This window comes from Bos indicus x Bos taurus, chromosome 9 (assembly GCF_003369695.1).
Source record: "Bos indicus x Bos taurus breed Angus x Brahman F1 hybrid chromosome 9, Bos_hybrid_MaternalHap_v2.0, whole genome shotgun sequence".
Lineage (NCBI taxonomy): Eukaryota > Metazoa > Chordata > Mammalia > Artiodactyla > Bovidae > Bos > Bos indicus x Bos taurus.
The window spans coordinates 90,139,415-90,165,105 of record NC_040084.1 but is presented as its reverse complement, the minus strand read 5'-3'; positions in this window follow the sequence as shown (position 1 = coordinate 90,165,105).

The window sequence follows — 25,691 nt, the reverse complement described above, 5'->3', positions numbered from 1 at the left end:
AGAAAACAGCAGTTGAGAAAAAAATTGAAACAAATGTTGGCAATTACAAAAATATATGTAGGTGATTTCAATAAACAAAGACCAAAGGTGAGTATGCTGTTCATCAAACATTTTTATAAAAACAAAAAACCCCCAAAAACCTATATTACTATTTTGCTTAGATGATTTGATCACTTGACTTGTATTCCAACTTCTATGTCAAAAAATTATTTTTTAGTATTTATTTATGTGTTTATGTTGGGTCTTAGTTGCCCCATGGCAGGTGGGATCTTAGTTCCCTGACCAGGGATTGAACCCACGTCCCCTGCATTGGCAGGTGGATTCTTAACCATTGGACCACAGGGGAAGTCCCTATATCAAAAAATTTTAACATATTTTTAGTAACTTCCTTTCTTACATTTATCCTTGTATTATGTTATCAGCTATATACATAATATATAGGACATTACAGAGTAAGTCATATATAAGTATATGTTATATGCTATATATATCATGCAGTATTCTGTTTATACTCTACAAAAGATATATGTGTGTATATATATATATATATATATATATATATTTAAAAGAAAATTCAGATAGCTTTACTTTATATGACTATTTCATTGAGTGAGGACCAAATTGTGAACAGGAGACTTGTTAATGATTATCAGAGGCATTAATAACTCAAGTTAACTTTCCATTATGTCCATGAAATAAGCTGGATTTAGCTTTGCTTACATGGCTGAAATGGTTTTGTCTGCCTGGGAGATTTTCAAGTCTTGTCTCCATTAATACACACATGTATGTAGAGTCATAGGATATATGCTTGGATTCAGACTGCATTTCAAAATATCTCTGTCATCTTCACTAATCATGTCTCTTATCTGATGCTGTTCTTAAGAGCAGAGCTTCAGTGGACAAACACCAGAAGGACCTGTGGTCAGGGTCAGCCCTGGTATTTCCTCACCAGCACATTAGTATGAGAATGCTAGTCTCATCTTTTGCATCAATGTCTTTAGGTATATTTGCAGTTTCTGACATCTGCTGCTGCTGCTGCTGTTAAGTCACTTCAGTCATGTCCGACTCTGTGTGACTCCATAGACGGAAGCCCTCCAGGCTCCCCCATCCCTGGGATTCTCCAGGCAAGAACACTGGAGTGGGTTACCATTTCCTTCTCCATCTACCAACTGCCTGATGTTGAAGAGAAAATGATGGCTTTGGCAAAGCTTTTCTTTTTGTTTTTTTTAAATCAAAATAAAATAAACATTCTTTTTATTTGTTTTCTTTAGTATATTCTGCCAATTCTCTGAAGTTCATCAAATATATATTTCCTGCCTGGTTTGACTCTTTCTTGTGTTTCAAACTCTCTGTAGTTGCTTTCACATTCTCTCTTCTAAATATAAATTTTCTAAAAATCTCACTGCTCTTTCAGCCTCACTTAATTAGTCATTTTACCTTTCTCTTATGAGCCATAGAGAACTTGTATCAGAGGTTTGCTCAAGAAAAACACATCACAATCAAAGCTGAAGTTCTAAAGCAAAACAAAAAGACCAAAAAAAAAAAAAAGAAAAAGAAAAAAAATGAAATGGTGAAATTTGCTAAATAGAGGTGTAGAATAAAGTCATTCTGTGTCTAAATCTTGGATCTGTCACTATGTACGTCAACTTGGGTAAATTACTAAACCAATGAGCCTAAATTTCCTTATCTTTCTTTAGGATCGTAAAAACTATTCTTTCCATCAAGGGATAACCTTGTGAAACTTGCTAAACTATGCTTGGCACCTACAAGCTGCTTCAGTAAAATTCAATATACATTCTTTTTGTCAAGCACAGTGCCTGACTCTAGCAAAATTAAGGTGAAAAGATACACTGCTATTCTCAAGGAATTTACAATGTTAAATTCCCCCCTTTTCTTCAAATCAGGTACCTTCTCAATGGAATACAGGAATGCCAGTGAGTTCTGCTCTTGAAATCTCATGTTGGAGAAGGTCTCGATGTGAGGTTATTGGATGAAGGTTTATGATTTGGAGAAAATTCTATTGCTACAACTATAAGCACAGATGGCCCAGAGTTCTTTTTAGGGACAGATTTCTGAACCATATCCATGGCAGCTGGTTCATATGACATGGTCTTTACCAGTGGAAGAAGGAATCAGGTGGCCTGGCTGAATTTCAGCTGGGTGGTGCCCCACGGAATTGGACACAATTTAGCATAAATGTCCTGGTTTTTGAAACAGATTGAACTGTGACAAGACTGCCCTTTTCTTCTCAAGAGCAGTTTCATTTGCTACAATGCTGAGCTTGGTTATGTCTTTCTAGCTCAAACTTAACTTCCGTGTGATTTATCAATGCCGTTTGTGTTTCAGATAGAGATAAAATTAAAACGGAAATTAAACGCAAATTTTGTTTTAAATATAGCATAATGGGGATGTGGGGCCATGGAGCAAACAAATATTTTAACCCTGCCAATGCTGCTTGGTTTAAGTTAACGTCGTATTCAACACTGCTGTTTGTCAATTGTTACTGTTGGAGCATACTTAAAGTATGAGAAGCTATAGCTAAATTCATTTCCTGAAGTTTGTTTCCTATTTTGTGGGTATATCTAATTCAAGTCTTGATTCATTTAATTCTAGTCTATTCTGTTATAGTTAACATGCCACCCACCTGGCAGTGTGATGAAATTTTTCAGCATTGAATCAAATCTAAATGTCATGTTTTCTATTTCTGACCCTCTTCAATTGAGATCAGTGTGGCCTTTCCTGGATTTTCATCGCTCTCTGTTTCCTTCTTTTGCTAGTTACCATATCAAATCTTATATCATAAACATTTATTCACCTGAAGAAACAGCTCCTTGAGGGCAGGCTCTGGATTCAAGTTGTCTATTTGCAATGCTTGGCACAGGAACACAGGACTCGGCACATAGTGGGGATCAAAAGCATTTACTGAATGAGAGAAGGATGGTGCCAGACTTGGACCTGGAAAAATGAGGAAGTTAAATGATTTCCAGAGGTTTATTTTCTTTTTAGAAAGTAGTGATTTGAAGATTTTTCAAGATTTTATTTGAAAATGTCAGTAAGAAGGAAAATCTTTCTAAAAAGAATTGTTGGTTGTAATAGCAAAAGAAGGAATACGGCAAGAAGACCTATAAAAGTGACAGAGCTGAGCCTTTCTAACGGAACACAGGTTTAACTAGGAGGTTGCTGATGGATAAGATTTGGGAATTATTTGACTTAGCAACCAAACAGAGTTCTTTAAAAGAGTGTGCTACCGCATCTTAGTCTCTATAGTGGTTGCTTGTTTTTAGGTCAAAACAAACTAAATCAGCTAGCTTCAGAAATTGACTCCTTAGAAACATTTTTTCAAAATGTTTGAAACACTTTCTTTAAAGAGCTGCTTCAACATTTGATGTGATTGTTCCATTTCAACACAAAGAGACCTAAGTTTCTCAGAGTGCTTAATAAAACCTCAAAAAGCAAAAGACCAATAACACCTGACATTTCTCCCACAGGGCAGTTGATGACTGGGCTCGGACTCTCAGTTTAATGTATTTCTTTTCCTTTTCATCAAGGAAATAGACTAAAGGAAATATTTGTCTTAGTTCCTTCACTTATTTCTCTTTCTTCTATCAGCTCTGGCATGTCATTCTCAAAATGAAGGGGTAAAAACTAAAGCCAAAGGCATCTATTTCCAAGAAAATTAGCCAGCATCAGGAAATTTCTAATGATCATTATTAGCAGCTCTAATGTATTCACCAGTTGGAAGAGTGGGATATGGAAGCTGATTCAACTTTTCAGCAAGATCCCAATGGAATGCCCATTTAAAGAAGAAAAAAGTTTAAAAAAATTATTTGTGTACAAAGATCTGGATGTAAAGGGTACAGGTGGTAAAATTTCAGAGTGATGAACTCAGCCAATGCCCTATTCCAGTTCTGGACCGTATTTGAATCCTCTTTCCTTTATCAGCCAGGATTCTGTCAAGAAAGAGAAACCACACGAGTTAATTTAATAGGGACTTGATATGAAGAATCACCAGTCATGTATTAGACAGGTGAAAAATTCAAATGCATAGGATTATCGATTCACAGAGGGAGTAACTGAAGGAAGTATGTTCACATCCTTGGCTGGGAAAAAAGAGTAAATGACTGGGATTATTAAATTTAGATATGTGGAATCTAGAAAAATGGTGCAGATGAACCTATTTCCATTGCAGGATTAGAGACAAAGAAGGAGAGAATGGACATGTAGACACCGAGGGGAAGGGGAGGGTGGGATGAACTGGAAGAATAGCATTGACATATGACAGCTAATGGGACCTTTCTTACAGCACAGAGAGCTCAGTTCAGTGCTCTGTGATGACCCGGGGCGGGGGGGCGGATTGTGGAGGCAGTGGGAAGGAGGTCTAAGAGAAAGGGGATACATGTGTACATACAGCTGATAGCTGATTCACTTTGCTGTACTGCAGAAAATAACACAATATAGTAAAGCAATTATACCTCAATAAAAAAGAAAAAAATTAGAAGTTAATTGGAGAGCTTTATAGAGTTGGGACCAACACTTAGGAAGAAGAGGGCTTCCTGACTACAACTGGTACCAGCTGGGCACCCAGGGAACTTGGGAGGCCTGAAGGTTACAAGATGAATGAGTTAAAGTCTCAGCTCCAGAGATAACTCACAAGATACTGGGGAAAGTAATCATGTGCATGAAGGCAGCTTGCAAACTACAAAGTGCTGCATAAAAGTGAATTTATAATATGGTTGTTTGTGTGCTCAGTCACCTCTGACTCTTTGTGACCCTATGGACTGTAGCCACTAGGCTTCTATGTTCATGGGATTCTCCAGGCAAGAATACTGGGATAAGTTGCCATGTCTTCCTCCAGGGGATCTTCCTGACCCAGGGATCAAACCTAAGCCTCCTGCATCTCAGGCATTGCAGGCAGATTCTTTAGCCACTGAGCCACAAGGGAAGCCCCTTTAATATTGTTATTTCAGTACATTTTAGGTTTGTATTTTTCGTGACTATTCAAATAAGTTATGCTGGGGCAGCCTGAACTTCATGTTTTCTGTCTGTTTTCACACTTCGTGTTAAATGATGGCATTTGATTTTTGATTTGAAATGTGCAGTTATCAGCTATAATCCTATGCATCACAGTCAGCTTTTAACCTTCTGACTGGGACCTGGACTTACTAACAGTAATGAAAACATTTCTGAGCCCCCTCCCATCTGTTTTGGTATTCAAGATCCATTTATTCTAACTTTCCTGCTAGAGATTCTGTCCTTGATTCTATGACCTTCTTGGAGAGGAAGCATGGTTGTTTTCATACCTTTTGAGATATTTTAGACTCACTGAGCAGAGACTGAGTCATTGAATATAGGAAAGAAAATACAAGCTGTATTACTCAGTTTCTGATTCTACGTTTTCATTTTGTGGGCAAAAATTTGTTTATTACAAACCTGAAGAATCAGAAAACAGTTCATAAAGAGTCTGCAAATTCCCTCTTCTTCCAGGTGGAAAATAGCTTCCTATCGATCCTTCTCAGCTCTTCTTGGACACACAGGTGGCAAAATCATTTGTATTTTGCTTGATTACAAAAGAACGTGAAATTTAAGTATGAAATAATGGACACAGGGAGCACTTCCTCTTAATTTAGAATAACAATCGTTTGCTGCCCCATTTCATCCTAGAAATCAGCTTATTACCATAATGTCACATAATATTCTGCATTTTATCAGAAAAGAAATATTCTACAAATATCTGCAGCCTGGATCTCTCCCTGTAATTAGCTTCTAATTATGCAGCTCACCCTTCTCTCCACTCAAACAGTCCTTGACACTAATTGCATAATATTTCATTGTCAGCAGAATGAGCAACAGTGCTCTCGTCACTGAATGGAAGTTGGATCCTTAATCCAGACCTTTTGTAAAATGAAGTACATTGCCTGGCACCACGGTATTCATAAAGTTTTGGTAGATTTATTGACTATTGTTATAATTAAAATGCAGACATACATTTTAGTGATACTGTATATCAAGTATATTTATATGCTTTCTTCTCAACAATTGGTCTCCTGATTGGCCCACTATGTCTCTGGTTTTCTCTTCCTTACATCTTAAAACTATAAATAAATGATGCTAAGATTACTTGTGGAGTTTAATAACTCATCAGAAGCTAAGAATTATAAAGTCTATACTTGAAATATTTATGGTCTTTTTTCAATTATTTTCATCTTCCCCAAAGCAATTCTTTTGATTAATAGTATTAATATTTAATAGTTAACCGTTTTGAATCTTTCCTATATGACAAATAATGTGATAAAATCTTTATGATTATTTCAGTTAATATAACGTGATTATGCCAAAGAATGCTCAAACTACCGCACAATTGCACTCATCTCACATGTTAGCAAAGTAATGCTCAAAATTCTCCACGCCAGGCTTCAACAGTACATGAACCATGAACTTCCAGTTAGGTAGAGGAACCAGAGATCAAATTGCCAACATCCGCTGGATCATCAAAAAAGCAAGAGAGTTCCAGAAAAACATATATTTCTGCTTTATTGACTATGCCAAAGCCTTTGACTGTGTGGATCACTACAAACTGTGAAAAATTCTTAAAGAGATGGGAATACCAGACCACCTGACCTGTCTCCTGAGAAATCTGTATGCAGGTCAGGAAGCAACAGTTAGAACTGGACATGGAACAATAGACTGGTTCCAAATCAGGAAAGGAGTATGTCAAGGCTGTATACTGTAACCCTGCTTATTTAACTTATACACAGAGTACATCATGAGAAACACTGGGCTGGATGAAGCACAAGCTGGAATCAAGATTGCTGGGAGAAATATCAATAACCTCAGATATGCAGATGACACCACCCTTATGGCAGAAAGTGAAGAAGAACTAAAGAGCCTCTTGATGAAGGTGAAAGAGGAGAGTGAAAAAGCTGGCTTAAAACTCGACATTCAGAATATTAAGATCATGGCATCCAGTCTCATCACTTCATGGGAAATAGATGGAGAAGCAATGGAAACAGTGAGAGACTATGTTTTTGGGCTCCAAAATCACTGCAGATGGTGATGGCAGCCATGAAATTAAAAGACACTTGCTCCTTGGAAGGAAAGTTATGACCAACCTAGACAGCATATTAAAAAGCAGAGACATTACTTTGCCAACAAAGGTCCACCTGGTTAAAGCTATGGTTTTTCCAGTAGTCATGTATGGTTGTGAGAGTTGGACTATAAAGAAAGCTGAGCACCGAAGAACTCATGCTTTTGAACTGTGATGTTGGAGAAGACACTTGAGAGTCCCTTGGACTGCAAGGAGATCCAACAAGTCCATCCTAAAGGAAATCAGTCCTGAACATTCTTTGGAAGGACTGATGCTGAATCTGAAACTCCAGTACTTTGGCCACTTGATGCGAAGAACTGACTCATTGGAAAAGACCCTGATGCTGAGAAAGACTGAAGGCAGGGGGAGAAGGGGACCACAGAGGATGAGATGGTTGGATGGTATCACTGACTCAATGGACAGGGTTTGAGTAAACTCTTGGAGTTGGTGATGGACAGGGAAGCCTGTCTGCTTCAATCCATGGGGTCACAAAGATTCAGACATGACTGAGACATGAACTGAAGTTCAGACATGAACTGAACTGAATGTGGTTAGAATAAGATCCTATTATAATTCCAAATGTTTTCAGCAGTAAACCTGAGTTGGATGTGAAATATAAAATACGACATATGTTAAACAATTGCAAAATAGAGTCTGAAATTCAGAAAAGAAGGAATCATTTGAATAGTCCATTGAGTCAGAATTAGAAACAAAACAAAAACCAAACCAAAAAATCCTTTCAATTTATATTCCTTAGACCTCTGAGGGAATTTTCTTTATTTTCCACCCCTTTGAATTATCTTGCCTTAGGTATTTGTTTGGCTGACTGTCTCTTTCCCACAAGTCCTTGCTCAAATCTTACTTTCGCAAAATGGCTTCCCCTGATCATACAAATATTAAAATTTTGCCAACTCTCCTTCTGTTATTTCTCTGTCCTCTGGTCCTAGTCTTCCTTTCCCTAATAAATCAAGCTCAACTTCTTTATTTACCAGCACTAATTACTTTCTGAAGTTCACATTTAGTAATTATTGTGTTCCTTGTTGGGGCTTCCCTGGTGGCTCAGATGGTAAAGCATTGTTGTCAGCCTGCTGCTCCCACTAGAATTTAATCTCCTTGAAGCTAAGGATTTGTGTTTGTTGTGCTCCCTTATGTACCCCAAGCATAATATCTGGTAAAATAGTATAATATTATCTATTATCATAATATAATATAATAATATCTAGTATAATTATAATATCTGGAAAACTATATACAGCTAGTAAATATTTGTGGGATGAATAATGGTTTAGCACTGAGTTGGAATTTTAAGGGAGTTTATTGCCAGTGGCTTTTGTGGTTAAGAACCTGCCTACAAATGCAGGAGACATAAGAGATGCAGGTTTGATCCATGGTTTGGGAAGATCTTCTGGAGAAGGAAATGGCAACACACTTCAGTATTCTTGCCTGGAGAATCCCATGGACAGACTAGCCTGGTGGGCTAAAGTCCATGGCATCACAGAGAGTAGGACATGATGGAAGTGACTTAGCAACAGCAACACTGCCAGTAAGTTCCAGCATCTGAAAAGAGAACCATACATGGTCCTAAGCAAAGACAATCATCATCCCTTCAAATATACCAACAGGAAGAGAGGTGCCAAAGCAATGCAGTTTCAGAAAAGGAGTCTTCTCTCTGCTTCCTTCAGGTGTGACAGGAAGGTCCTCAAAATCAGGCTGTCCCCTGAGGACTTCATTCTAATACAGAGCAGGAAATCACTTCTCTTCCTCCCACCGGATACACACCTCAGACCACTTCACTCTCCATGGCCCTTCCACTTCTCTATCTTTCACATGGACGCTTTTTTGGTGATGGTGCTGTTGTTTATCCTTTACTGTGGCTTTGTGAGCTTGTTGGGATGATCAGCTTCATCACTAAGCTAGACCAATGTATCACTTGCTGGACCATAAGGAGCCACATTTGAAACCCACCAAGAGAACTTCACAGCCTCCAGAGATCTTAAACTCAGAGCACATTTCAGCAACTGGACATGACTTTTTGTGTCTTTTTTTGAGACTAGGATAATACATTTTCAGTTGGACATAGGTATTTGAACAAGAGTAGGTGTGCCAGTTTTGAAACTGGATATACAGAAAAAAGAAAGTGTGTGAACGTGGGCACTGGAGAGGGCGCTGGAGAGTAATTGCTTTAAAATAAATTATATTAAAAAATAAATTTTATTGACAGGAAATATAATCAGAAATTTGTAAACAATTTAACATTTATTACTTACCATAAAGTAAATCTCATGTGACCAACACCTAGATCAGGAATTGAAATTACCAGCATTTCAAGCCCCAGTGCTCTATGCCAACTACAGCTTCTTACCAATCCAGCAGTGACCACTCTCATGGCCTCTAATATCATATATTACTTTTGTTTATTTTTGGCTCTAATAAATGGAGCCATGTAGTATGGTTGTTTTTTGTTTTTGTTTTGTTTTGCTTTTGTATCTGGCTTATTTTTAAAAATATTAGGTTTATAAGATTCTTTACATTGTCTCAAATAGAAACAGTTCTTTTCATTGCTGTTTAGCTTTCTATTGAATGAACATACTATATTTTATTTATCCATTCTACCGTTTATAGATATTTGGACTTTTTTCAGGTTTGAGACGGTGCAAATATTCTTGTTCATAACTTTTAATGTGCATACACATTTCTACTGGTTGTCTATCAGGAGTGGATTATAGATTTGCTGAGGCATAGGACATGTTGTTGTTTAGTTGTGTCCAGCTCTTTTGAGATTCCATGGTCTGTAGCCCACCAGGCTCCTTTATCCATGGGGTTCTCCAGGCAAGAATACTGGAGTGGGTTGCCATTTCCTTTTCCAAGGGATCTTCCTGACCCAGGGATCAAACCTCTGTCTCCTGCTTGGCAGGTAGACTTTTTACCACTGAGCCACCAGGGAAGTCCATAGAATATATACTCCTGTATATATTCAGGTTTGATAGATATGAGTAAACACTTTCTTAAAGGTTGTACCAATTTACACTCCCACCAGCCATGCATGAGAGTTCTATTATTTTACAATGGTTATGCTAAGCTAAGTTGCTTCAGTCGTGTCCAACTCTGTGCGACCCCATAGATGGAAGCCCACCAGGCTCCCCCGTCCCTGGGATTCTCCAGGCAAGAACACTGGAGTGGGTTGCCATTTCCTTCTCCAATGCATGAAAGTGAAAAGTGAAAGTGAAGTCGCTCAGTCGTATCCGACTCTTAGCGACCCTATGGACTACAGCCTACCAGGCTCCTCCATCCATGGGATTTTCCAGGCAAGAGTACTGGAGTGGGGTGCCATTGCCTTCTCCGACAATGATTATAATCAGTCATTAAATTTTAGCCACTCTAGTGAAAGCAAGAGTCCCTTGAACTGCAAGGTGATCCAACCAGTCCATCCTAAAGGAGATCAGTCCTGAATATTCATTGGAAGGAATGATACAGAAGCTGAAACTCCAATACTTTGGCCACCTGATGAGAAGAATTGACTTATTTGAAAAGACCCTGATGCTGAGAAAGATTGAAGGCAGGAGGAGAAGGGGACAAAAGAGGATGAGATGGTTGGATGGCATCAGTGACTCAATGGACAGAGTTCGAGTAAACTCCCAGAATTGGTGATGGACAGGGAGGCCTGGCGTGCTGCAGTCCATGGGGTCTCAAAGATTCGGACACGACTGAGCAGCTGAACTGAACTGAAGTTAAAGTGTAGTGGCATTTTATTGTGATTTTAATTTTCATTTACCTACTGAAAAATAAAGATGAGACCACTTCCTTTTTCTGAGGGGGGATGTCCAACCAGTTAGTCTATTTTCCTATTGTATTTTATGTTTCTTTCTTATTGGTTTGCAAATGTTCTTATATATGCAGATCAGTGCTTTTTTAATATATAAATCGCATATATCTATTCCCAGGCTATAATTTCTCACTTAATGTTATCACTTGGTGAACAGAAAAAGTTAATTTTAATGAATCTTAATTTATCTATATCTTATTTTATGATTTTTGTGTTCTGATTAAGAAATGTTTGATAACCCCAAGGTCATATATACAGTCTTTTATAATATTTTCCAGAAGCTTTATTATTTTCTCTTTTACATATGGAATTTATTTTTGTATTTTATGTAAAATATCATCTTAGTGGTCAAGATTCTTTTTTTCTCAGTTTACATTTGCTAAGTTGCTTCAGTCATGTCCAACTCTGTGCGACCCCATAGACGGCAGCCCACCAAGCTCCCCCGTCCCTGGGATTCTCCAGGCAGGAACACTGGAGTGGGTTGCCATTTCCTTCTCCAATGCATGAAAGTGAAAAGTGAAAGTGAAGTCGCTTAGTCGTGTCGGACTCTTAGCGACCCCATGGACTGCAGGCTACCAGGCTCCTCCATCCATGGGATTTTCCAGGCAAAAAGTACTGGAGTGGGGTGCCATTGCCTTCTCTGAGTTTACATTTAGAACAGCACTATTTATTGAAAAACACCATCCTTTCCCTATTGCTTTGCAACTCTGCCTTTGACAAAAATCAAGTTTTCAAAAATATATGAGTGTCTTTCTATTTTGTTTAATTGGTCTAGAGCTTTTCACCAGTACTATCTCATTTTAATATTGTTAATTTATTACTACTAATTTTGATTTATGGCAGTGCAAATTTTCCAACTTTATTTTCTTCAGGATGATTTTGGCTATTTCCTGGACTTTTGTATATATATTTAGAATCATATTGATATTTTCCATTAAAATTCCTGCTAGGATTTTGATTGACATTTCATTAGTTTTGATGCTTTTTCTCATATTTTAGGTTATTTATGTATTAGGAATATAGACCTTTATTATAACGTATATTGCATGCATGCTAAGTTGCTTCAATCGTGTCTGACTCTTTGCAACCCATGGACTGTAGCCCACCAGGCTCCTCTGTCAGTGGGAAACTCCAGGTAAGAATACTGGAGTGGGTTGCCATTTCCGTCTCCAGGGGATCTTCCTGACCCAGGGACTGAACCCACGTCTCTTATATTTCCTGCATTGGCAGGAGGTATCTTTACCACTAGCACCACCTGGGAAGCCAAATTAATTTTTGAAATCTGTCATCTGTCTTTTGACCTTGCTGTTTGTGATTTTTGGCCATATACTTTAAAATTTCAGTTTGGCTCTCAAATTCTTTCAAGAGTTATTCCCCAAGGAAAATATACAACTGTGACTAAAAGAGGCATGTAATCAAGGTACTTCAGTATTATGCTTTACCTTGCTTATTACTTTGTGGAGTCTTCATCTATACATTTAGGTCAGTACAACAGTCTTCATTCAGTGCATCTGGAATGCAGCCTGCACCTCCCAGAAGCATTTGTGAAATCTGTGCAGAGAACACACCACATGGGCAAATAGCTGTGGAGAACTGAAGTAATTTTCATTGTGTACTTAGTTAATTCACTCAAGTAGATAAATATTTTAGAAGATTATTAGCTTGTTTTATTGAATTTTTGTAGCAAATGTGGATGTCTTCTACTATTACATAATATACTTCTTATGAAGGAAGTACTTTAAAGAATATGGTTGAGTCCTTAAGAACTGCACAATGCATTGGATATTCGTGCTTCAAACTATTGAGATGTAAATACAATGTTTATTGCATCAGAACAACTGATTTTTTTCACTCAACGTATAGAGTGGATTTAATGAAACGAGGTTCCTGTGTTATTCTTTTGACAATTCTTATGTATGCATGCTACTGCCTTATCTAAGTAATTCAATACATTCTTCCCCGTGTTCTTCTCTGCCAATTAATTATCTAAATGCCATTTCAAACTTCAGTTAATATATTAGAACCCTGCACTTCAATTTTTGAATTTCATGTAAAGCACTTAGAACTGTGAGAGAATTGGCATTGAGTAGACAAGTTGATTTAAACTGATCCCAGAAGAATCAGGAGCAATGTGAACTTTATAAAAATTATCTAGAACTTCCTTTTTAATACATGTGTTTCCATTTGGTTACAAAACAAAACCACTGTCATTATAGACATTTTGGAAAAAAAAGAAAAAGATGAAAAAAATCCTTCTGGTTCCAACATATTTAAACACAAAGAGTGTTGACATTTTGATGTAGCTTTCTATCACAGTTGTTTTAGTCGCTAAGTGGTGGTTGACTCTTTGAGACTCTGAGGACTGTGGCCCACCAGGCTCCTCTGTCCATGTATTTCCCAGCCAAGAATTTTTTTTCTTTTTTTAACTTTTGGATTGAGTTGTCTTTTCCTTCTCCAGGGAATCTTCCCAATCCAGGGCTCGAACTGGAGTCTCCTGCTTGGCAGGTGGACTCCTTACCACTGAGTCACCTGGAAAGCCCCCATATATAGTTACACACATATATATTACTTTATATTTCTCCATTTATAATACAATATCATATTTTATTTCACTAGATGTAAAATAACTTACATGTCTATATTTTTTTAATATTTTAAACTGAATTCACTTTTTAATTGGATGCAATCTTCTCATTTGAATCTTTAAATAGTTATAGAAGAGAGAAAAGTATAGTTAAAAAATTTTAAATCAAATAAGTTAATTAGGAAAATTAATTGCTATACTTTATTTATTTAGGATCATGTGATATTATTAAGAATACAAAATGTAGAAATGAATAGTTGGCATATTTTTCCTTAGTAGTTAATGGTAATGTTTACTTTTCTAGGGTGCATATATTTATACTAGTTCTTAAATCTCAATCATTTTTGTTTAGTTTGTATACTTACTAATTCCTTTGTAACTGCATCATTTATTCAAGGATGTATGAAGGATAAGCTATTGTCAAATTCTGCTTATACAGATTTTACCAATTGCCATAATTCAGATTCTTATCACCAAGTTTTAATTACAATGATATTCTTCTAATTTGTCTTCACTGATACACTGTACACTCAATTGCCAGATGAATCTTAAAATAAACCTTTCATAATAACGTTTGCTGTTATAATTCTTAGAGTTTCCACATTACTTATTGGGTAAAGTCCACTCTGAATCCTGAATATTTTCTGCTCCTGACTTCAGTCTAACTTCTTGGATTTCTCCTATATTCATTGTTTCACTGCATAATCTCCCATCTGTGCTTCATTTGGCTTGTTACTTAGCAGCTTAGAATGCCCTTTCACTGTTCATTTCTACCTTTGAATACTTAATACCACATAAAAATCTCAATTCTTTTGTGAAGTTTTCTTTATGAGCCTGTAGCATTTGTGAACATGCTTTTACCTCATCCTTAATGGTTTCCCTGATGGCTTGGTGGTAAAGAATCTACCTGCCAATGAGAGACATAGATTCAATCCCTGGGTTGGGAAGATCCCCTGGAGGAGGAAATGGTAACCCTCTCTAGTATTCTTGCCTGGGAAGTCCCATGGACAGAGAGCCTGGTAGGCTATAGTTCTTTGGCTTGCAGAGACAGATATGACTTAGCAACTAAACATCAACATAATCATATGTAACATTAGGCAACCATATTTGGCAATATCACTTACGATATGAGGATATCACACTTAATCTATAATTGTTCATGTATTTTACATAGTAACCTGAGGGCTATAGAAATATTAAACTGATCCACAATCTTGGTAAATATACCATCTAGACTTTTGAAAAATTCTCTACAAAGTTTCTTTGCCAAGAAAAAGAGATTTGGAACTCTCTAACTCTCAAGGAGTGTCCCTTAAATGGCTAAGGCTGACTGACAGAAGAAGTGGCCACCTTCTACATCTTTATCTACACACTGCAGCTCTTTATCCTTCCCCTGCTTGTAGAAATGGGCATCATGAGTCATTGATAAAGTCTGTCCCATAACCAACTTTAGCCACGGGCACAATGTTTTTGAGTACATAATAGTCCATCCATCACATACACCTAGAAAGTCCTTATTAAGACACAGGCTATTACAGTTTGTGACCAAGTGAAGATTCAGTTCAGTTCAGTCGCTCAGTCATGTCCGACTCTTTGTGACCCCATGAACCGCAGCAGGCCAGGCCTCCTTGTCCATCACCAACTCCTGGAGTTTATCCAAACTCATGTCCGTTGAGTTAGTGATTATCAGTTGTTAAAACTCAGAATACAAATATATCTCGGTCATAAGAAACGAACGTGATACTCATATTTTAGGGGCAGTTGGCTGGAAGATTTTATACCACATTCTAATTTCTGACAAAGTATAAAATTGCGCTACTTTAGTGGAATGAATAAAACTTTAAATTTATTGTAGCACATTTCTTGTGAAAGTTCAAAGCACTTTGCAGTCTATAATTTCATTCATCTTGACACAAATCCTCTAAGGTGGTAATTGTAATTCCTTCCGTAGCTTCTCAGGTTCTTCAATTTAATAGGAAAACAGCTGACAGGACTGGAAAATAAATAAGGCTTGGTAACTGATATTTGGTAGAAGGAGAAAGAATTCTGAGTCACCAATGGAATTAACAGATATGGAAGCTATGCTAAATAAAAATCCTAGGAGAGATTGACTTTAAAACCAGATGATATTTTATACACATTGGATAATGTATAAATATTGGAAGTATATTTCCAATTTTCTAAAACCTAACATTATGATATAAAATGTCCATTCATTATTGATTGCAAAGGAAAAAGAAGAAACAATAGTATGGCAGGATTGTGTTGTAGAATATTAATAACCCTGATAAGCACATTCTATAAATACTTAAGTATTTTTGCTACTGTAAGATGAATCTAATTATGATTTTCTAGTGAAACTTTAATTCAATCTGAATGTACAATGTACAATATAGTTTAAAGATTTTCCCCCTGAAACTTTGACCCTTTATTGCACTCAATTTGACCTACTTTTATGGATTATGGATGAGAAAACTTTCAATGAGGTAGACCTCATGTAAGCATCTTGGATTGGATCAAATTTGTGTCATCAAGTATCAAAAATACATTATTCATTCAATATATACTTGGGGCTTCCCAGGTAGCTCTAGTGGAAAAGAACCCATTTGCCAATGCAGGAGACGAAGGAGATGTGAGTTCGATCCTGGGTTGGGAAGATCCCCTGGAGAAGGGAATGGCTATCCACTCTAATATTCTTGCCTGGAGAATTTCATGGTGGACTATAGTCAGTGGGGTCACAAAGGATTGGACACAACTGAAAGACTAACATACACATAACATATATTTATTAAATGTCTGTCATGTATAACTACCAATTCTTATATAATCTCTTGGAACAAAAACCTCAGTCAGAAATAAAATGACTTGGAGGATTATACTACATGTCTACATCTCCAGACATGTAATATTGGCCCCTGTGAGTACTTTTGTCTGATTAGTAAACTAGGTAGGAAAAGAACTGTGGAGTTTTGCTTTGTTTTTTAACTTAAAGGATTTGTAAAGGACAAGTGAGATAATTCATGTAAAAGTAACTTTGAAATTCTAAAATTATAAATTCTAGTTTTAATTTGCTCTATTTTTTATATTTCATTAGATCATCAAGACAAATAAATTCAGATAATGATCCCTGTTTTCTTATAGTATTTCTCCATAGAAAATAAATAGCCAATAATTTCCCAAGTCTATAGCAAAAAAGAAAAAAGTAATCAAGTGGTAATTTTTGTTTGGCTTCCTGGGTATCTCAATGGTAAAGAATCTGCCAACCAAAGCAGGAGATGCAGATTCAATCTCTGGGTCCAGAAGACGCCCTGGAGGAGGAAATGACAATCCACTCCAGTATTATTGCCTGGAAAATTCCATGGACAGAGGAGCCTGGCGGGCTACAGTCCATAGGGTTATAAAGAGCTGGACATGACTGAATATGCAAGCATGCAATTTTTGTTTTGTTTCACATAATTATTTAAGAAAAGACCTTTTGTCTTACTATATGTCATCCTTTCTGAGGTAAATGTTTGTGTCCTGTTTTTGAATTCTCTTTGCTCTAGTCAAATTCTTGACAGAAAGTAAGTGCTCAGTAACTGTTTTTTAAGTTTAATATATTAAAAAAACTCTTAGCAGATGACAGAAACTCTCAGCAATGAGCCAAAGGGTTCTGATAAAAGCCAACTTGACCGTAATAGTCATAGATATTAGAACTCATAACTACAATCATGATTTTGCAATAGTGAGTATTTTAATAGTATGCTAAAGTTGGTGCAGTCATAATAAATGACAGAAGATACTGGAATGTAGAACAATTAACTGGTGTGCTAAGTGTGCCTGGGAAATTACTAGAAAGCTGAAGAAAGCTGAGCAGTAGAATGCCTCACCCTTCATATCCTTGAAGAATGATATCTTACAGTCTATAGGGCAATGCAGAATTCTTAGATGAGACTAAACAGAGAAACCAAGATAAATGCACTCCATAACAATGAATTCATACATAAACCTAGAGAATTAAAAACATCCTTCAGTTGACAAGCGAATAATACGTTGAATCAGAGGCAGAAGTTTATGTAACTCCATGTGAAGTTCACATGAAAAATCCAACAAAAATGAAATTCTGAGGTTTTCCCCATGCACATGACATCTGGAAGCTATGTTCAGGTACACAAAGATCTGTGTACACAAATTTTATCCATGAACTCTGAATATAGGACAGTATCACTGTGGAGTGTGCATGTAAAAATAAGCTGGCAAATTAATTTTGTAATAGATAAATCTTTTTTTATTTTTTTATATTATTATTTTTTTTACTTTACAATATTGTATTGGTTTTGCCATCCATCAACATGCATCTGCCATGGGTGTACACGTGTTCCCCATCCTGAACTTCCCTCCCACCTTCTTCCCCATACCATCCCTCTGGGTCATCCCAGTGCACCAGCCCCAAGTTTCCTGTATCCTGCATCAAACCTGGACTGGTGATTCATTTCTTATATGATATTATACATATTTCAATGACATTCTCCCAAATCATCCCCCCCCCACCACAGAGTCCAAAAGACTGTTCTATACATCTGTGTCTCTTTTGCTGTCTCGCATACAGGGTTGTCGTTACCATCTTTCTAAATTCCATGTATATGCGTTAGTATACTATATTGGTGTTTTTCTTTCTGGCTTACTTCACTCTGTATAATCGGCTCCAGTTTCATCCACCTCATTAGAACTGATTCAAATGTATTTTTTTTAATGGCTGAGTAATACTCCATTGTGTATATGTACCACAGCTTTCTTATCCATTCATCTGCTGATGGACATCTAGGTTGCTTCCATGTCCTGGCTATTATAAACAGTGCTACAATGAACATTGGGGTACATGTGTCTCTTTCAATTCTGGTTTCCTCAGTGTGTATGCCCAGCAGTAGGATTGCTGGGTCATAAGGCAGTTCTATTTCCAGTTTTTTAAGGAGTTTCCACACTGTTCTCCATAGTGGCTGTACTAGTTTGCATTCCCACCAACAGTGTAAGAGGATTCCCTTTTCTCCACATCCTCTCCAGCATTTATTGCTTGTAGACTTTTGGATCACAGCCATTCTGACTGGCGTGAAATGGTACCTCATTGTGGTTTTCATTTGTGGAGTGATTTGATTATCACTCTGATAATGAGTGATGTTGAGCATCTTTTCATGTGTTTGTTAGCCATCTGTATGTCTTCTTTGGAGAAATGTCTATTTAGTTCTTTGGCCCATTTTTTGATTGGGTCATTTATTTTTCTGGAATTGAGCTGCAGAAGTTGCTTGTATATTTTTGAGATTAGTTGTTTGTCAGTTGCTTCATTTGCTATTATTTTCTCCCATTCTGAAGGCTGTCTTTTCACCTTGCTTATAGTTTCTTCTGTTGTGCAGAAGCTTTTAATTTTAATTAGATCCCATTTGTTTATTTTTGCTTTTATTTCCAATATTCTGGGAGGTGGGTCATAGAGGATCCTGATGTGATGTATGTCAGAGAGTGTTTTGCCTATGTTCTCCTCTAGGAGTTGTATAGTTTCTGGTCTTACGTTTAGATCTTTAATCCATTTTGAGTTTATTTTTGTGTATGGTGTTAGAAAGTGTTCTAGTTTCATTCTTTAAAAGTGGTTGACCAGTTTTCCCAGCACCACTTGTTAAAGAGATTGTCTTTTCTCCATTGTATATTTTTGCCTCCTTTGTCAAAGATAAGGTGTCCATAGGTTCATGGATGTATCTCTGGGCTTTCTATTTTGTTCCATTGATCTATATTTTTGTCTTTGTGCCAGTACCATACTGTCTTGATGACTGTGACTTTGTAGTAGAGCCTGAAGTCAGGCAGGTTGATTCCTCCAGTTCCATTCTTCTTTCTCAAGATTGCTTTGGCTATTCAAGGTTTTTTGTATTTCCATACAAATTGTGAAATTATTTGTTCTAGCTCTGTGAAAAATACCATTGGTAGCTTGATAGGGATTGAATTGAATCTATAAATTGCTTTGGGTAGTATACTCATTTTCACTATATTGATTCTTCCAATCCATGAACATGGTATATTTCTCCATCTATTAGTGTCCTCTTTGATTTCTTTCATCAGTGTTTTATAGTTTTAATAGATAAATCTTTTGAAAATAAAAGCATTATGTTTATTGTTATGCTTTCAATATTAACTCTGAGATTTCATTTTTCTAAATAACTTGATGCCTAGTTCTATGCAGTAAAATGACGCCTTTTTCAAATGGAAATATATTTCTCCATGTATAAAATAAACAATTACTATTAAATGTTTGACTCCATAACTTCTGACTTACATTTTAAATCTATATGTAGAAATAAGTCCACATTCTCTAGTATGACTTTCAACATCTTCTACAACATACCGCAAGCAGGTATTTCCAGCTCATTTTCCAACACTTACTGCTCTTTTGCCATATTTTTTCTGTCATCCAGAACCAGCTCACAATTTAACAGCTTTAACCAAAGCTCCCTTAATAAAAATGGAAAAAATCAAACAAACAACAACAATAAACAGGATCAGGCACACAACATATGCTATATAAGCTCTTTGACATGACATTTGACTTGTGGTTGCCCTGTATTGGTTTCATACTCTACATTCTGACTTCATTTTGAGTTATAATCAACCACGTTCAGAAGAAACTGACTTGGAGTTGACAAGATATTAAGAAATATCTCTTATGAAAATTCTCTATAGGATGAAAAATACATCTACAACCAGAGATTAATTCTTCAGTAATAGGAAACAAGTGACGTGAGATGCTATGTACAGAATGAGAATGTTACTTACAGCAATCAGATTTAGATAGTTTCAGAGACATTGTGGTGCTAGAAATGATAGGAGTTGGACTCTTGCTTGGTATGGCTATCAGGTTTCTAAGTCTGGGTGACAGGGAGAATTGTGTTGCCTTTTATGGAAGTTAGAAATTGAGGAAGAGGAGACCATTTGGTGGAAAGGATTTGACCTGCTGCCTGGACAGTCAGGGAGAAATGGAAGCTGGAGTTTGGGAAAGATGGCATAATTATGTATTTCTAAATCAAAAAGGTTAATCCCCTAAGTGAGTACCAGTTAGCCAGGACCTAAGTTTTGGAACATTGCTTTATCTAAAGGCAACAACAAAATAGAATTACTTCTGGAGGACCCACATTATAAAATACACCCATTAACATTAATAACAGAATAGAAGAACCATATATCTTAAGAAAAAATTATAGTTAATGGTTTTAACCTATTCCTAAAAGACTGTAAGAACACTGTATAATTACTTTCAAATGGATGAAGACTGAAATTTGTTGTTTTATATTGTGATTTTATTTTGTATTTTCCTAATGAGATTGAGACCCAGGTTTGATCCCTGAATCGGGAAGATCTCCAAGAGAAGGGAGTGGCTACCCACTCCAGTATTTTTGCCTGTAGAATTCCGTGGACAGAGGAGACTGATGGGATACAGTTCATGAGTCACAAAGACTAAGACATGACTGAGCAACTGTCATTTTCACAATGAGGTTGAAATGTTCCATCTTCATATGTTCTTGTGTGGTTACGAGCAATTCACCTACCTTCTTTTCCTTTTCTTTCTTTTTTATTCCTCCTTCCTTCTTCCTTTCTCTTTCTTTCATCTATTTAAATCTTTTGATCATCTTCGGCTTCCTTCTTTTATAATTAAGTTGTAAGTGAACACACTTTTCAATGGCAAACTCTATAAAAGATTTGTATTCTATTGAGCCCCCATTCAAGGAAGATAATGAAAACATAGTTATTTGGGGGAATTTTCAGCAAAATTAAATTTGAAAAATTTGATGTTTCTCAGGTAACAGGTGTTTAGGGATACTCTGTTGAGAGCTGATGCAAGATCATCCATCAAGGATTGGGCTTCATTTTCATTATGGTGTGGCTCCTGCTTTCAGGCTTGTAAGCTGGCTGATACATCTCTGGGTATCAAACCATATTCCAGGCAGAAAGAAAGGAGAAAATGAAGGACCAAAGGCATGTGACATCCTAATTTGGGTTGCTTTTATCTGGCCATCCTACCCAGTACAGGTCTGCTTATATCTTGTCCAGCACTGGGTCCTGTGACATCCCAAGCTGCTAGAGAATTTCAGGCAGGGCTAGGGTATTTTCAATGCATCTATTGTGGCTCAGGAATCTTTTATTAAAGAATAAGATAGCATCAGGCAGGCAACTGAAGTTGATAGTACTATATTTATGCAAATATATATCTAAAGGAAGTTCACCACAGAATACTTTGTAATGGAACATTTAATGAGGAAATGGAATTAGCCAATTTTGCAGTGCCTATCACATTGAATTTTATCCTATTAAAATTGCACTTAAAAGATTACTTAATGATTTGGGAAATATTATAATAAATGTAAAATGATACAACAAATAACAAAAATAACCACTATTTTGTTAAAAAATCCCACTTTTTAATGTTTATAAGCAAGTGCAGCAAGTTGTTAATAGTATTTATGACTGTAGAAAAATAAAGTCAAATGGTAATTTTTTCTGATATTGTTTATTTTCTTATTTTTTCCAATGAACTTTAAATACATTTGTCAGAAAAAAACTCAGTATATAAATTAAACTTAAAGTAGAGACAAAACTAAATATTGGTGGAATGGAGTATACCCTATGGTATCATTGTTAAGTATTAAAAGGAGCAGAGTGGGAAAAAATTTCACATTTGTGTCTTGCCCACTTATTATTTTCTTAGATTTCCATGGCATTTTCAGTTCAGTTCATCACTTAGTTGTGTCTGACTCTTTGTGACCCCATGGACTGCAGCACACAAGACTTCCCTGCCCTTCACCATCTCCTGGAGCTTGCTCAAACTCATATCCATCAAGTTGATAATCCCATCCAACCATCTCACCTTCTGTTGTCCCCTTCTCCTCCAGCCTTCAATCTTTCCCAGCATCAGGGTCTTTTCCAGTGAGTCAGTTCTTCACATCAGGTGGCCAAAATATTGGAGTTTCAGCTTCAACAAATATTGAAATCCTTCCAATGAATAATCAGGGCTGATTTCCTTTAGGACGGACTGGTTGGATCTCCTTGCAGTCCAAGTGACTCTCAAGAGTCTTCTCCAATGCCACAGTACAAAAGTATCAGTTCTTCGGCGCTCAGCTTTCTTTATAGTCCAGCTCTCACATCTATACATGACTACTGGACAAACCATAGCTTTGACTAGACAGACCTTTGTCAGCAAAGTAATGTCTCTGCTTTTTAATATGCTGTCTAGGTTGGTCATAGCTTTTCTTCCAAGAAGGAAGTGTCTTTTAATTTCATGGCTGTAGTCACCATCTGCAGTGATTTTGGAGCCCAAGAAAATAAAGTCTCTCACTGTTTCCATTGTCTCCCCAACTATTTGCCATGAGATGATGGAACCGGATGCTGTTGAGTTTTTTCTAAATGTTGAGTTTTAAGCCAACTTTTTCACTCTCCTCTTTCACTTTCATCAAGAGGCTTTTTAGTTTCTCTTCACTTTCTGCCATAAGGGTGGTACCATCTGCATATCTGAGGGTACTGATATTTCTCCCAGCAATCTTGGTTCCAGCTCGTGCTTTATCCAGCCCAACATTTTACATGATGTACTCTGCATATAAGTTAAATAAGCTGGGTGACAATATACAGCCTTGAAGTACTCCTTTCCCGATTTGGAACCAGTCTGTTGTTCCATGTCCAGTTCTAACTGTTACTTCTTGACCTGCACACAGACTTTTCAGGAGGCAGGTAAGGTGGTCTGGTATTCCCATCTCTTTAAGAATTTTCCACAGTTTATTGTGATCCACACAGTCAAAGGCTTTAGCATAGTCAATAAAGCAGATGTTTTTCTGGAGCTCTCTTGGAAGTTACATGTTCTCAGGAAATAGCAACAAATGGATATGTATTCAACTTGGCTCCAATGCTTATTGACATCCATTATCCAAGGGCTTTAAGATACAGAATGGGTTTGTTTTGCAGGAGGGGTAGAAGTTTGGGAGAGGTGTCACCTCGGCAGGATGCAGTGGGTTTGGTGGCAGAAGGTCAAAAAGGCATAAGGTCATCTAAGACATTTGAATCATTTATGTAGGCAACCATTTATTAGACACCTCTTCATCTTTCTTTTATAACAAATAGTCTAGTATCTGGTATATACTAAGTATTACAAGTGTTTGTTGAATTAATCGATTAATGAGTGAATGTGGGAGGTCCTCTCTAGGATCTGAGGTACATATTTAAGTACAGGACATCAAATGAGGAGAGGCAGAAAAAGCAGATTGAATTGTTCTCATGACAGATGTAGCTAAAAGATCCCTTTATAGGATGCCATATAATTTGGGTATAACAATGGAGCCAACCTTTGCTCCAAAGGGTAACAAAGTCATTGGAGAACAACAATCTCTGCCTCAGGGGATGGTGAGTAGATTTTCCATATGACCTGGTTGCCATGGACTCTACCTACTCAGTAGTACAGATTCAACTAGGTATTGAATTAAAGCCAATTTGCCTGCAAGAGCAAGCTTAAGAGACATCTAGTTTATTTCACAATTTTTACTTGACTCTAAATTACTTTCTCTAAATGAATTTTCTCTCCAACTTTTTCTTAGAGTAGACTTTTACAAATCTATAAATTATTAAGGGAACCACTAATTATTTCATTTGTATGTTAAGGAAAAAAACAAGCATATCTCAGAATCTATTTACTAACTGACTTTTTGGTAGTTCTTATTAATTTCCTTATTTCCCCCATAAACTTTTGCATTAAATAATCTTTTTGATTCCCAGAATTTATCTTTTTTTAGTTATATTTGCCAGCCTTGAGGCACTCTCACTGACTCTCTTGTTCTTTCTCTGTCTCCTCTTTTAAATTTAATGAAATTGGAAGATATTTAATTACAGATATGTACTAGTCAACTTATACAGAGTTTTACTTATTCTATTATTGGTGGCAAGTAGGAGGCAATCATATACAGAGCACTTTCCACATGGGAAGACTAGACTTCAAGTTCCAAAATTTTCATGAGGATTAATTTGGTTACTCCGGAAAAAAAAAAAGTATAAATAGAATGGAACAGAAGTTAAAAGTGGGAGAGAGGAAGAAAGGAAGGAAACTTACGCTTCTGCATTAAGAAAAAGGCTGGACAGAAATATAACGCATGACTAATAAGGAGAGTAACAGAGGAATCCTGAGCTAATGAGAGCGATACGGAGGGGAAGGAGAGGTAAATTCTTTTGGGGAGCTTGACAACTAAATGAAAAGAATCTCAGCCACTATGGCCACTTTTGAACACACTTGATTTAGAAATGGTAATAGCTGTAATGACCCTTTAATTCTATCAGAGATATTTTGGGAGATTGTGAATTCTGTTTCTGCTAACATAGTAACCTATGCTAGGTAGGGTAGAAATACTTTAGACCCAAGAAGAGTCCCAGTGGAAGGTTGGTGTTTGTGCAACATGATGTGCAATAAGGATTAGATGTATTATGAGATTTCCCAAGAAAAAATACTGAACTGTGTAGCCATTTCCTTCTCCAGGGGATCTTCCCAACCCAGGGATCGAACCTGTATCTCCTGCATGTCCTGCATTGGTATGGAGATATTTTACCACTAGAGCCACCTGGGAAGCCATAAAAAAACTTAGGAATAAAGATAAGTCACCTAAGAAAGTTTCCGTGTACTGGATTTCCAAGTAAATTTTAACTTCGACTAGATTCAGAACTGTTCCTTGGAATCTTTGGACGTTTACAAGGCATACCCATTATGCCTTCAAACCCAGCACTTTTTTATCCCCTCAAATGAAGGTTTATATATTGGTGATCTTTCATTATGAAATAGGAGTTAGAGTTCTTAGCCTGAGTCATCCTTCTAAAGAGGCAGCTGGTCTCTTTTACCAGCTGATATTACATATTAAATTGTCCCCCAAATATTTCATCAAAATGGCTTGCGGCACACACCCTACATTTACCTCATGTCCCTTTTGTGGCTCATTGTCAATTCACACAATGGGGAAGTCTGGGTGGCAGCTGCAAATTTTCTGGTTTTCAATACACACAGCATGTTTGTCAGCAATTACATCTTAGCCTCTTATTCTGCATTTGTATTCTCAGTACAGAGTACTGATGACAAATTCATTATTCCAATGATCTGGACTGGGTACTCCCTTCCCTATAATGCACACTGAAGTCCTTCCAATTCACAGATCATTCTAACCATC